Here is a 12,124-nt window from a genome sequence, read left to right as displayed (position 1 = left end):
CTCGCGCTCACGTCCTGGACGTACAGGACGTGAGCGCGAGAATAGCCGAGCCTGCCCGACTATACACGAGTGTACTGCGCTCGGTATATGCCGGCGCAATATTCAAACTCGGCGCGGGAAAGCGGGAAACGAGCGGGGAGGACGCCGCAGAAGGACGCCGGACCCGACGAAGAGGACACCCGAAGCTGCAGACGAACGCCGGACCCGACGAGGCCGCCGATGGACGCCGCGCAAGACACCAAAACTGTAAGTACAAAAATATTTTTTCCACAGGAATGCGGGTCCACTTTAGAGGTGCGCGCTATATGCCGGAGCGCGCAATACCCCGATAAATACGGTAATCCAAAAAAGTTAATATATCAAAGAAAATAAAAATAATGAAAAAAGTTCCAAATTTGTGAGTAGGAAATGAAAAGCAGAAGAGGAAAAAAAAAATCCATATGCTATGATTCACATCGGTGCACATAAATTAAATGTGTGAAAAGAGGAGTCTTCTTCCACCAGTGAAACACCCAAAATAGTGGTAATGTAGTCTCCTTACCAAAGGTAGATGACCGTTATTACAGCGGACTCTCTGAGCACAGGGGTTTAAAGTCTCCCAAAAGACTCAATCCAGATGGTCGATAGGCACAGGGTGGTAACTCAATGTTTCATAGGGTAAAAAACAAAAAGAGGTCCCATAGCGTAATACCGTTTAAAATAGTTTAATGCTGCTAAAATGTTGCACTTACATTTAAGCTGTCAAAATCTTGCAGTGAATACAACATGGAGGGACACAGCGTCTCCTCAAGATTTCTGGGTGAATGTTCTATTCCACAGAACAGATTAAAGCAACAAAACTCCCGTAGAAACGCTCGTTGTCGCGCTAGACGCTTGAATCGATTAGTTTCTATGGGAATACAAACGTTCAAAAACGCCCAAATCAGCCCGATTCACGCAACAAAAAAGGGTCCAGAACGTGTTTGAGCTTCAGGCGTTTTGGAGTGGAGATGTGAACCAACTGTGATTGGGAACGGTCATCAGCGATGTGTCACGTGTAGTCACGCCCCCTAACAGTAAGAATCACTTCCTAGGGAACACCTGCAGCGCCACCTAGTGGTTAACCCTTTCACTGCCAGTGCCATTTTTACAGTAATCAGTGCATGTTTATAGCACTGGTGCTGTAAAAATGACAATGGTCCCATAATGTCGCAGTCCTGATAAAAATCACTGATCGCCGCCATAACTAGTGAAAAGAAAATATTAATAAAAATGCCATAAAACAGTCCCCTGATTTGTAGACGCTATAACTTTTGCGCAAACCAATCAATAAACGCTTATTGCGATTTTCTTTTACCAAAAATATGTAGAAGAATACGTATCGACCTAAACTGTGGAAAAAAAATGTTTTATATATTTTTGTGGGATATTTATTTTAGCAAAAAGTAAATAATTTAGATTTTTTTTCAAATTGCGCAAAAAAAAAAAAATCGCAGAGGTGATCAAATACCACCAAAAGAAAGCTATATTTGTGGGGGAAAAAAGGACGTCAATCTTGTTTGGGAGCCGTGTCGCACGACCGCGCAATTGTCAGTTAAAGCGGCGCAATGCCGAATCGCAAAAAGTGGCCTGGTCTTTGACCACCAAAATAGTCCGGGGCTGAAGCGGTTAAATACCACCAAAAGAATGCTCTATCTGTCTCAAACAAATTATAAAAATGTCATTCGGGTGCAGTGTTGCATGACCACGTGATAGCTGAAAAATGGCCTGAGCAGGAAGGGGGTAAAAGTGCCCAGTAGTGCCCAAGTGATTAAAGAGTTTGGAGAACTCCATTGATGTCAACAGTATCTGAAATCTTGTTTTACTTACAGTAATACTTTCTCTGACGTATGAGATAATTATACACACAAGTAATACTAATGCGCTGTTTGCTCTAACAAAACAAGTTTAATCATTTACAAGGCCAAGACAGGTTTCGTGCTCCCCGGACACACCCAGAAAATCTAATCACATTGCACTATAATAGTATTGGCAACAGTATTTGCATGCCAATCGCCCATGACTCACGGAAATACCAACTATTTAATGCAGCTAGAGTTCACTGAGTAGCTTTTAGATTGGTATCATATTTAGAAACTGGTACTTACTCAGCAGTTCCCACATTACATCATGGAGGATGAATATAAAATGACATCACACAGAATATACAATGACATCACACAAAGGCAAATACCAAACGTTTACAATTTTAATTAACCACTTCATTACTGGGCACTTAAACGTGCCCAGACCAATGTTCAGCTTTCAGTGCTGACGCATTTTGAATGACAATTGCGCGATCACACAACACTGTACCCAAATAGTTTTTTTATAATTTTTTTCCCACATATAGAGCTTTCTTTTGGTGGTATTTGATAATCTCTGCGATTTTTATTTTTTGCGCTATAAACAAAAAAAAGACAGAAAAAAAAAAAAAAACACAATATTTTTTACTTTTTGTTATAATAATATCACAATTTTTATTTTTTTTTTTAAATATTTTTTTCCTCGGTTTAGGCCGATACGTATTCTTTGTTTAAAAAAAATGTTGTTTAAAAAAATCACAATAAGCGTATATTGATTGGTTTGCGCAAAAGTTATAGCGCCTACAAAATAGGGGATAGATTTATGATTTATTTTTTATTTTTTACTAGTAATGGCGGCGATCTGCGTTTTTTTTTGTCAGGCCTGCGATATTGCGATGGACATATCGGACACTTTTGACACAATTTTGGGACCATTCACATTTATACAGCGATCAGTGCTATAAAAATGCACTAATTACTGTATAAATATGACTGGCAGTGAATGGGTTAACACTAGGGGGTGAGGAAGGGGTTAAATGTATTCCCTGGGTGTGTTCTAACTGTGTGGGGGGAGGGGACTGACTGGGGGAGGTGACCGATGCTGTGCCCCTATGTACAAGGGACACAGAACGGTCTCCTCTCTCCCTTACACACAGAGCTCCATGTCCCTGCTGTCACCGCCGATCGCGGGTACCTGACGGACATCGCGGCCGCCAGGCACACGCAACGGCTTCTCAGCGATGCGCCGGGGCACAGTGTTTTCCCGCTGCGTGCCCCCAGCGGCGCGCGCGGGTAATGCACATAAAAAGACGTCCAAGGACTTCCACCCGCCGGCACTTGAGAGCCGCGCTGAGGACGTCTTTCGTCTATAGCGCGGCTCTCAAGTGGTTAAAGTCCACCTCCAGCTACAACATATTTATTTCTTTCGTATAGAGCAGAGATGGCTGAGGAAGTCTTTCAGGTTTTATTAATGTCTATCTTCCAGTTGGGGAAAGGTCCCCTTACTTCCGGCCAGGACAGGACATGATAGAAAATCTCAACAATGGGAACGCATGAAAATAAAAACACATTTTCAGCAGAGTGGGGAAGGGTTAAACGGAGTCCAATTAACAGCTAAGGAACTGTCAACACGTGGAAGTAGCCAGCAAAAGCACCATAGATACAGTGGAACCTTGGTTTACGAGTAACGAGCGCTTTGAAAGACGACCAACTTTTTTTTTTAAATCCTGACTCGGTTTGCGAGTGTTGTCTCGCTAATAGAGCAGAATTCAAGATAATGGGGTGTGCAGTACCGCATTTGGGCAGAAGTGCGGGGGTGACGGTGACACTCGGAACAGTTCGGAGCCCTTCGGAAATACTCAGAATCACTTGGAAACACTCAGAAATACTCAGTTCCCGGGTGTTTCAGAGCCTTTCCGAGGGTTTCCAAGATCAGCCGAGCTGTCCCTGAGTATTTCCAAGGCTCTCCGATGCCCCCGACCTCTGGCCACATGCAGTATTGCATGCCATAGAAGTCAATGTGTAACAAATTATCTTTGTTTCCATTGACTTCTAGGGGAAACTCCCTTTGATAATTATCATCAATGGGTGGGATTCAGGTACATCGGCGCATCTTTGTACCGGCGTAGCGCATCTCATATGCGCTACGCCGACGTAACATTGAGAGGCAAGCTGAGTATTCACAAAGCACTCGCTCCCATATTTACGCCGGCCTAACGTAAATAGGCCGGCGTAAGCCAGCCTAATTCAAAGTAGGCAGGTAGTGGGCATGTTGTATTATAATGAATCGTGACCCCATGTAAATGAATGGGCGTACGAACGGCGCATGCGCGCGCATGCTCAGAATCACGTTGAATTTATGCCCTAAGATACGATGGCTCAATGCCTACGACGTGAACGTACGCCCAGCCCTATTCACGTACGACCAGGGGCGGACTGACCATTGAGTCACTCGGGCACTGCCCGAGGGCCCCTTGCCACTAGGGGGCCCCATCAGGGTTGCCAGGCTCAGTAAAACCAGGGACAGTATGTCAAAATCTGTGTTTTTTTTAGATCTGTCCCTGATATGTCCGAAACTGACATGCTTTTAATGTGAATATCCCAAGATTTTAGCTGCCCTGCCTCTGCACTGCCTCCTGGCATGGTGGCCATCTGTAAGCCAGAGGGGCCCCATAATCTTCTATTGCCCGGGGGCCCCATGAGTTGTCAGTCCGCCCCTGCGTACGACTTACGTAAACAACGTAAAATACGAAGGCTGTTCCAACGTTTCCGAGGTCCATACCTTAACATGACTTACCCCTGCTTTATGAGGGGTAAACTTACGCCGGACGTACGCCTTACGTAAACGGCGTAGATTACTGCGACGGGCTTAAGTACGTTCGTGAATCGGCGTATCTTGCTCATGTACATATTTGACGCGTAAATCAATGGAAGCGCCCCTTGCGACCAGCGTAAATATGCGCCCAAGATACGAGGAGTAGGAGACTTACGTCGGTCGCATCTAGCCAAAATTCAGGTGTATCTTGTTTGCCGAATAAGGTGCATAGATACGACGGCGCATCCGCGGACTTACGCGGCGTATCAGAAGATACGTCGGCGTAAGTCTTTCTGAATCCGGGCCAATGACTATAAATGTTTTTCAAGTGATCTAAAAATTTAGTGTAGGCAGGTGCAGTCTAGCTTTGATTTGCAGAAAAGGGAACATGGTTCCTCTATCGTTTCCTGGGTAACTAGTGGAGCTATCCACTTGGATGCTGCCACCCCATGTGACTCTGGTGGCCATCTTGGGCTAGGCAGATTATATTTGAGACCCTGGTTCCATGGCTTGGAGCACATTTTGTGTGTTGGTAGTGTATGGACAGGTCATCTGTCTGTAGGGGACAGTATTGGTGATAGGGAGAAGTTCCAGACGAGTAGGGAAAGAACAGGACATGTTAACCTTCCTGGAAGCCTCCCTATTTGGCCACAGACCGGCCAGGCCACAATCCATCGGTCAAGAATGACCATGTGTACGAGGCATAAAAGAGCTACCACCTAGCAGTACACATATGAAGATTAAGCATAATTCATTTTCAGCTTCTGCTATTAGTTCAGTAAAGACAGTTTAACATTTCTCCTTGACAAGGTGAAAGTTTATTGCCTTCCGTACCTATACATTAAAGTGTTACTAAACCCACAACAGTAAAATCAGTCTGTATATGCAGTAAAGCCTGCTTGTTATACTCACTGTGTAAACTAATGGGTTAATCATCTGCATGGTATAAAAAGGTAGTTTGATCCTGTCTTCTCTGTTCCTCCCCTTCTTCCACTGTCTCCTAACCTGATAGAACAGAGCCTTGGGGGCAAGCTGCACATGCTCAGTTTGATGTGTATTGCTAGAGAGGTTCTTTTTTCTTGGTAGATTGCTTGTGATCAGCACAGGACCAACCAGCACTGTCCAGGCAGAAGGTCGGGGTTCCTGCAGCCTCATAGGACAGTCAGAGGAAAATGAAAACGCCTCCTACAAGCTTTAACCAGACACTGATAGAAGTCACACGACTGCTATAAACTGTTGATGAGAAAAGGTATTTAGCAGTTTATATTTACTAAAACTATTGCATTTCAATGTTCTGTCTACTGTCGGAGACCAGATATAGTGAATACAGGGTCCTGGGTTTGGTAACACTTTAAACTTGTTGCGGACATACGGGCCATAAGAAAGTGTAATGCCGCGTACACACGATCATTTTTCGGCATGAAAAAAACGTTTAAAAAAAATGTCATTTAAAATGATCGTGTGTGGGCTTCACATAATTTTTCGGCTTCTGAAAAACGACAAAATTTTTTTCAAACAGCCTTTCTCCTGTCTTCTCAGTGTACAGTACAGGGTTAATGTACTTGTATATGTGATGGTGCCAAAGCTTTGCCCAGAGCTAGCTGAAGCAAGGTGGTGGCAGGTAAACAAAACTGCCTGTGCTTTAACACATATATATATATATATAATATGTAGCACCCTCTACCTTAGGTAGGTGCTAAGTGTAAGGGTTTTTGTGTATGCTGCCAGCGCAGGTAAATTTAAGCAGGCCTATGCCGTAAACTAGGCCTGTTTGTTTTGATCTGGGGGCAGGGGCGTAGTTTAGTGTAGCAGTAGGTGACTGACATGTTCTTCAACTCTATGGTGCCTCCTCTGTTTCCAGGGAGAATGTTTTGGAAAAGGGGCAGGGCTGAGAGCTGGAGTGGCATGGGGTGCATGTGAGGAGCTCTAACCAATCCCCAACCAGGATTAGCAGGGCGCAGGCCTCCTACATATACCCAGGGTCAGCCTGCTTGAGGGGGGAGTTATCGCCTGGGTGAACTGAAGGATGGAGTGTTAGACTGTCATGCCTGAGGGAACCTCCATCTAGGGGGGGGGGGGGGTGTACCTCAGGCGCTCGGGAGCTGGGAGGGAGCCTCTCCTTACACGGTCATGGAGTGCTGTCCTGGAAAGGGAGCAGGAGGAGGCAGTTGGTCCGCATGTCCGGAGTAAGTAATTCAGGAAGGATCGAGGGCAGATGTCGGTGAGTGGAAAGCACAGTGGAGAGATCTGAAGAGACATGCCAGAGGAGCTGAATGTAGAGCCAGAGGGAGAGACTGTGGAGTATGTGTTGATTCAATGCAGCCATGAAGGTGGGCAGGATTTGCAAGTCGGACTTGCTGGGATCAGTAGTCCGTCACCATTTATTCTTCTCAAGTAAAGGGTTGCTGCTATAAAAGGGTACTGCAGGCCCCGGCCTACAAAGGATCATCAAGTAAATTCACTGGGACTTATTCAGAGTGAAGCCTAGTCATGTTCTGTTGGTGTGACAGGATTACTAGACTTGGACAGTAAAGTAGTGTGCTGGAGGAAGAAGTGTTCTGAGGAAAAAGTCTGTCAAGGAGTGTGCTGGAGGATATAGTGTTCTGAGGAAAAAGCCTATCAAGGAGTGTGCTGGAAGAAGAAATGTTCTGAGGTAAAAGTCTATGAAGTTTACTGACTAAGAAGTGTGTCTAATGTCTGGGAACAGGGTGAAATGTGTGGATGTTGTAACACGTAGCAATCAATCGCTACATACACACACACACACACACATATATATATATATATATATATATATATATATATATATATATATATATATATATATATATATATATATATACACACATATATATGGAGCATATTTAGTAGGGATGAGCTTCGTATTCGAGTCAAACTCACGTTCGACTCAAACATGAGTTATGGTTCGGGCATTTCAATTAGTGTGGTATGGTGCAGAATCATGTTTTGGCACTACAGCTACTGTAGTATCATAACACAGTTCAGTTAGGCCCCCCCAACAGGTCAGGTTTTCAGGATTTCCCTCAGATGAAAAGGCTGTGGTGATTACTAAGGCAGTGAAACTGATCAAATCACCTGTGCAAAATAATGGAAATCCTGAAAACCTGACCTGTTGGGGGGGCCTGAGGACTGGAATTGAGAAACACTGAGTTAGTGCAATACACAGCAGCCTCTCTGACCTCTTCATTAGAGCAGAATGCACAAAGAGTAAGGCCCCGTACACACGACCAGTTTCCTCGGCAGAATCCTTCCGACCGAGTTTCTGGCTGAATTCTGCCGAGGAAACTGGTCGTGTGTACACTTTCGGCCGAGGAAGCCGACGAGGAGCTCGACGAGGAAATAGAGAACATGTTCTCTATTTCCTCGTTGTTCTATGGGAGCTCTCGTCCCGCCGAGCTCCTCGGCGGCTTCAGGGCTGAACTGGCCGAGGAACTCGATGTTGTTTGGCACGTCGAGTTCCTCGGCCGTGTGTACGAGGCCTGAGAGAAGGTATTCTCCAGCATTCACTATGTCACAGGGGGAGTCCAAGAACACTTCTCTGCATATTATGCCAAGTTACATGCCAATCAGCTCTGAGTAAACACCTTGATAAGGAACAGGTCCATAACTATGTTTAATGGGGTCCCATAGCAAAACCCTGAAGGGGACCCCTATCTTTCTCTAATCTCCATTTCAGACAATTCATTTAGTGAACTCTATGCATATATATATAACAGTCACAAATGAAGCTCTGCAATCATTTACACATTGATAACATATACAGTGCTGGGAAAAAGTATTTGCCTCCTTTCTGATTTTTTTTTTATGCATATTTCTCACACTTAAATGATTCAGATCGTCCAACAAATGTTATTATTACACAATGATAACCAGAGTAAATACAAAATACAGTTTTTAAATTATGATTTTATTTACTAAGGCAAAAAAGCTTTCCAAACCTGCCTGGCTTTATGTGAAAAAGTAATTGCCCCGTAAACCTAATAACTGGTTGTGCCACCCTTGGCGGCAATAACGGCAATCAAGAGTTTGCGATAACTGGCAATGAGTCTTTCAAATTGCTGTGGAGCAATTTTGGCCCACTCTTGTTTTTAGAATTGTTTTAATTCAGCCATATTGGAGGGTTTTTCAGCATGAACGGCCTGCGTAAGTTCATGATACAGCATCTCAATTGGATTTAAAGCGGGAGTTCACCCAAAAAAATTTTTTTAACCTTAGATTGATGCTCATTTTGTCAAGGGGAATTGGGTATTTTTTTTAAAATCGAAGCTGTACTTACCGTTTTAGAGATGCATCTTCTCCGCCGCTTCCGGGTATGGTCTTCGGGACTGGGCGTTCCTATTTGATTGACAGGCTTCCGACGGTCGCATACATCACGTCACGAGTAGCCGAAAGAAGCCGAACGTCGGTGTGGCTCTATACGGCGCCTGCGCACCAACGTTCGGCTACTTTCGGAAAATCGTGACGCGATAGATGCGACCGTCGGAAGCCTGTCAGAAGCCTGTCAATCAAGTAGGAAAGCCCAGTCCCGCAGCCCATACCCAGAAGCGGCAGAGAAGATGCATCTCTAAAACGGTAAGTACGGCTTCGATTTTAAAAAAAAAACTACCCGATTCCCCTTGACAAAATGAGTATCAATCTAAGGTTAAAAATTTACTTTTCGGGTGAACCTCCACTTTAAGTCCAGGCTTTGACTAGGCCACTCCAAAACCTAAATTTTGCTTTGTTTGAACCATTTGTAGGTGAACTTGCTGTTGTGTTTTATATCATTGTCCTGCTGCATAACCCAAGTGCACTTGAGCTTGATCTCCTTTAGGATTTTTTGGTAGAGCTCAGAATTCATGGTTCCATCAATTATGGGAAGTTGTCCAGGTCCTGAAGCTGCAAAGCAGCCCCAGACCATTACGCTACCACCACCATGTCTGACTGTTGGTATGATGTTCTTGTTATAAAATGCTGTATTCGTTTTATGCCAGATGTAACGGGACACACACCTTCCAAAAAGTTTATTTTTGTCTCATCAGTTCACAGAATATTTGCCTAAAAGCCTTGGGGATAATCAAGATGTTTTTTGGTAAATGTGAGGTGAGCCTTTGTGTTCTTTTTGGTCAGCTGTGGCTTTGGCCTTGGAACTCTCCCATGGGGGCCATTTTTGCTGTTGAATCATGAACACTGATCTTACCTGAAGCAAGTGAGGCCTGCAGTTCTTTAGATGTTGTTCTGTGTTTATTTATGACCTCTGGATGAGTCGTCGTCATGCTATTGGAGTAATCTTTGTAGGATGGCCACTCCTGGGAAGGTTCACCACTGTTCCAAGTTATCTCCATTTGTGGATAATGTCTCTCCCCATGATTTACTGGAGTTCCAAAGCCTTAGGCCTCATACACACAACCGGTTTCCTCGACAGAATTCATCAAGAAACTTGGTGGCAGAGCTTTTTTGCCGAGGAAACCGGTTGTGTGTATGTTTTTCATCGAGAAAACTGTTGAGGAACTCGACGAGAAAAAAAGAGAACAAGTTCTCTTTTTCTTCGACGGGAGTCTCAATTTCCTTGTCGTGTTCCTCGTCGGGCTGTTTTTTTGACAAGAAACACGTTCGTGTGTATGCTAAGAAACCCGCGCATGCTCAGAATAAAGTATGAGACAGGAGCGCACCTTCGGTAAAAGTAGCGTTTGTAATGGAGATAGCACATTTGTCACGCTGTAACAGTCTGAAAAGTGCAAATCGTCTCTTACCAAACTTTTACTTAACACGCAGTAACATGAGATTAGCAAAAGCAGCCCCAAGGGTTGTGCCAGTGGAATCGAGCTTCCCCTGCCGTTGTATGTGTTGTACGTCACCGCGTTTGAGAACGAGGAGATTTGGTCTTGACAGTGTGTACGCAAAGAAAGCTTGTCACGTTTCTCCACAAGCCTGACAAGGAACTCGTAGAGGAAAACGATGTTTCATTTACGACGAGTGTGTACGAGACCTCAGACATGGCTTTGAAACCCTTCCTAGACCGATACATGTAAATTACTTTGTTAGTTTGTGTGACTTTTTGTGATCTGATAGTGTGCTTCACTTTGTCAGACAGCTGCTATTTATGTGATTTCTTTGATTCAAGGTCTGGCAGTAATCAGGTGATAAGTGTGGCAAGTGAAATTTAACTCAGCTGTCCAGAAAATTGTGGTTAATCACAGTTCATTTATGATTCAGCATGGGAGGGGGCTTTTACTTTTTCACATAGGACCAGGCAGGTTCGAATTGCCTTTTTTCCTTAATAAATGAAATAATCATTTAAAAACTGCATCTTGGATTTACTCGGGTTATCTTTGTGTAATATTAAAATGTGTTTGATGATCTGAATCATTTAAGTGTGAGAAATATGCAAAAAAAAAAATTAAATCAGGACGGGGGCAAATACTTTTTTCACAGCATTGTATATATTTTTTTATATTCAAGCAGGATAAGTACCTGAATTTGACCTGGCAGCAACCTCACAATGAGCCAATCAGTCCATATATTGATATGCTGATAGGAGAAGCAAGCATAAATGAGCTCATTATTGTGCTGCTTCTCTTTTTACTGTCCAGTCACAGGTTAAGGAGGGTCCTGGATGACCTGGGCTCAAAAATTGCATGACGATGCCATCAGACTGAGGACATCTCCCGGCAGGAAAATAAGTGGGGGAGATCTCTGGATTGAAGGTATATATTGCAGCAAACACTGTTTTTTTTTTATCTTTTAATGGGCTATTCATGTTTATCTGGAATTCTTTTTAATGCTAGTTGCTTTTTAACAACAATGTACAGGATCCTGAACTAGATCTACTATAAATAATCCAAATTTATTTGTCAAATCTCATTGCTAATTGGCACCTGCATGAGTCACTGTGTAACCAAACCACTCATGGTCCCATAGATATCACTTAGCTGGCTATGTCTATAGTTATGCTATAGGTAGTGAAAACTAGTACTACTGGTTACTGGGAACCAAGGGCCACAAAGTGAATGTCCAAGACCCACATGCAGCCCTAACATTGGATACCAGGGGTCTACAGGGCCTTTGAAATAGGACTAAGGCCTCATTTACATGGTGTACCAATCTGTACACCCATGCAGAGGGCTGTCTCCACCCATGCACAGGCAGCCTGTTGAAATCAATGAGGAACAGCTGGCTGCACAGACCTACACGGATCTCCAAGCACATGCCGAAGTGTACATCCGTGTAGGTCTGTCCGATGCATGGATCAAAATGTAGACGGACTGCATTCCAATCTGTGCATCAGAACCGCATAGATATACAGGGGTTGATTTACTACAGGAAAAAAAACTGTGCACTTTGCAAGTGCACTGTTCAAGAAGTGCTTCAGAGTTTAGTAATTAAGATGATACTAAAGAATAACCAATCACATGCAGAGAAATGTTTAAAAAAAAAACATAATTTTGGTGGATGAAAGAAGTCAACAGAGCTTTCTTTCATTTAC

This window comes from Rana temporaria, chromosome 6 (genome assembly GCF_905171775.1).
Source record: "Rana temporaria chromosome 6, aRanTem1.1, whole genome shotgun sequence".
NCBI classification, from domain to species: domain Eukaryota; kingdom Metazoa; phylum Chordata; class Amphibia; order Anura; family Ranidae; genus Rana; species Rana temporaria.
This window is presented reverse-complemented; position numbering follows the sequence as displayed.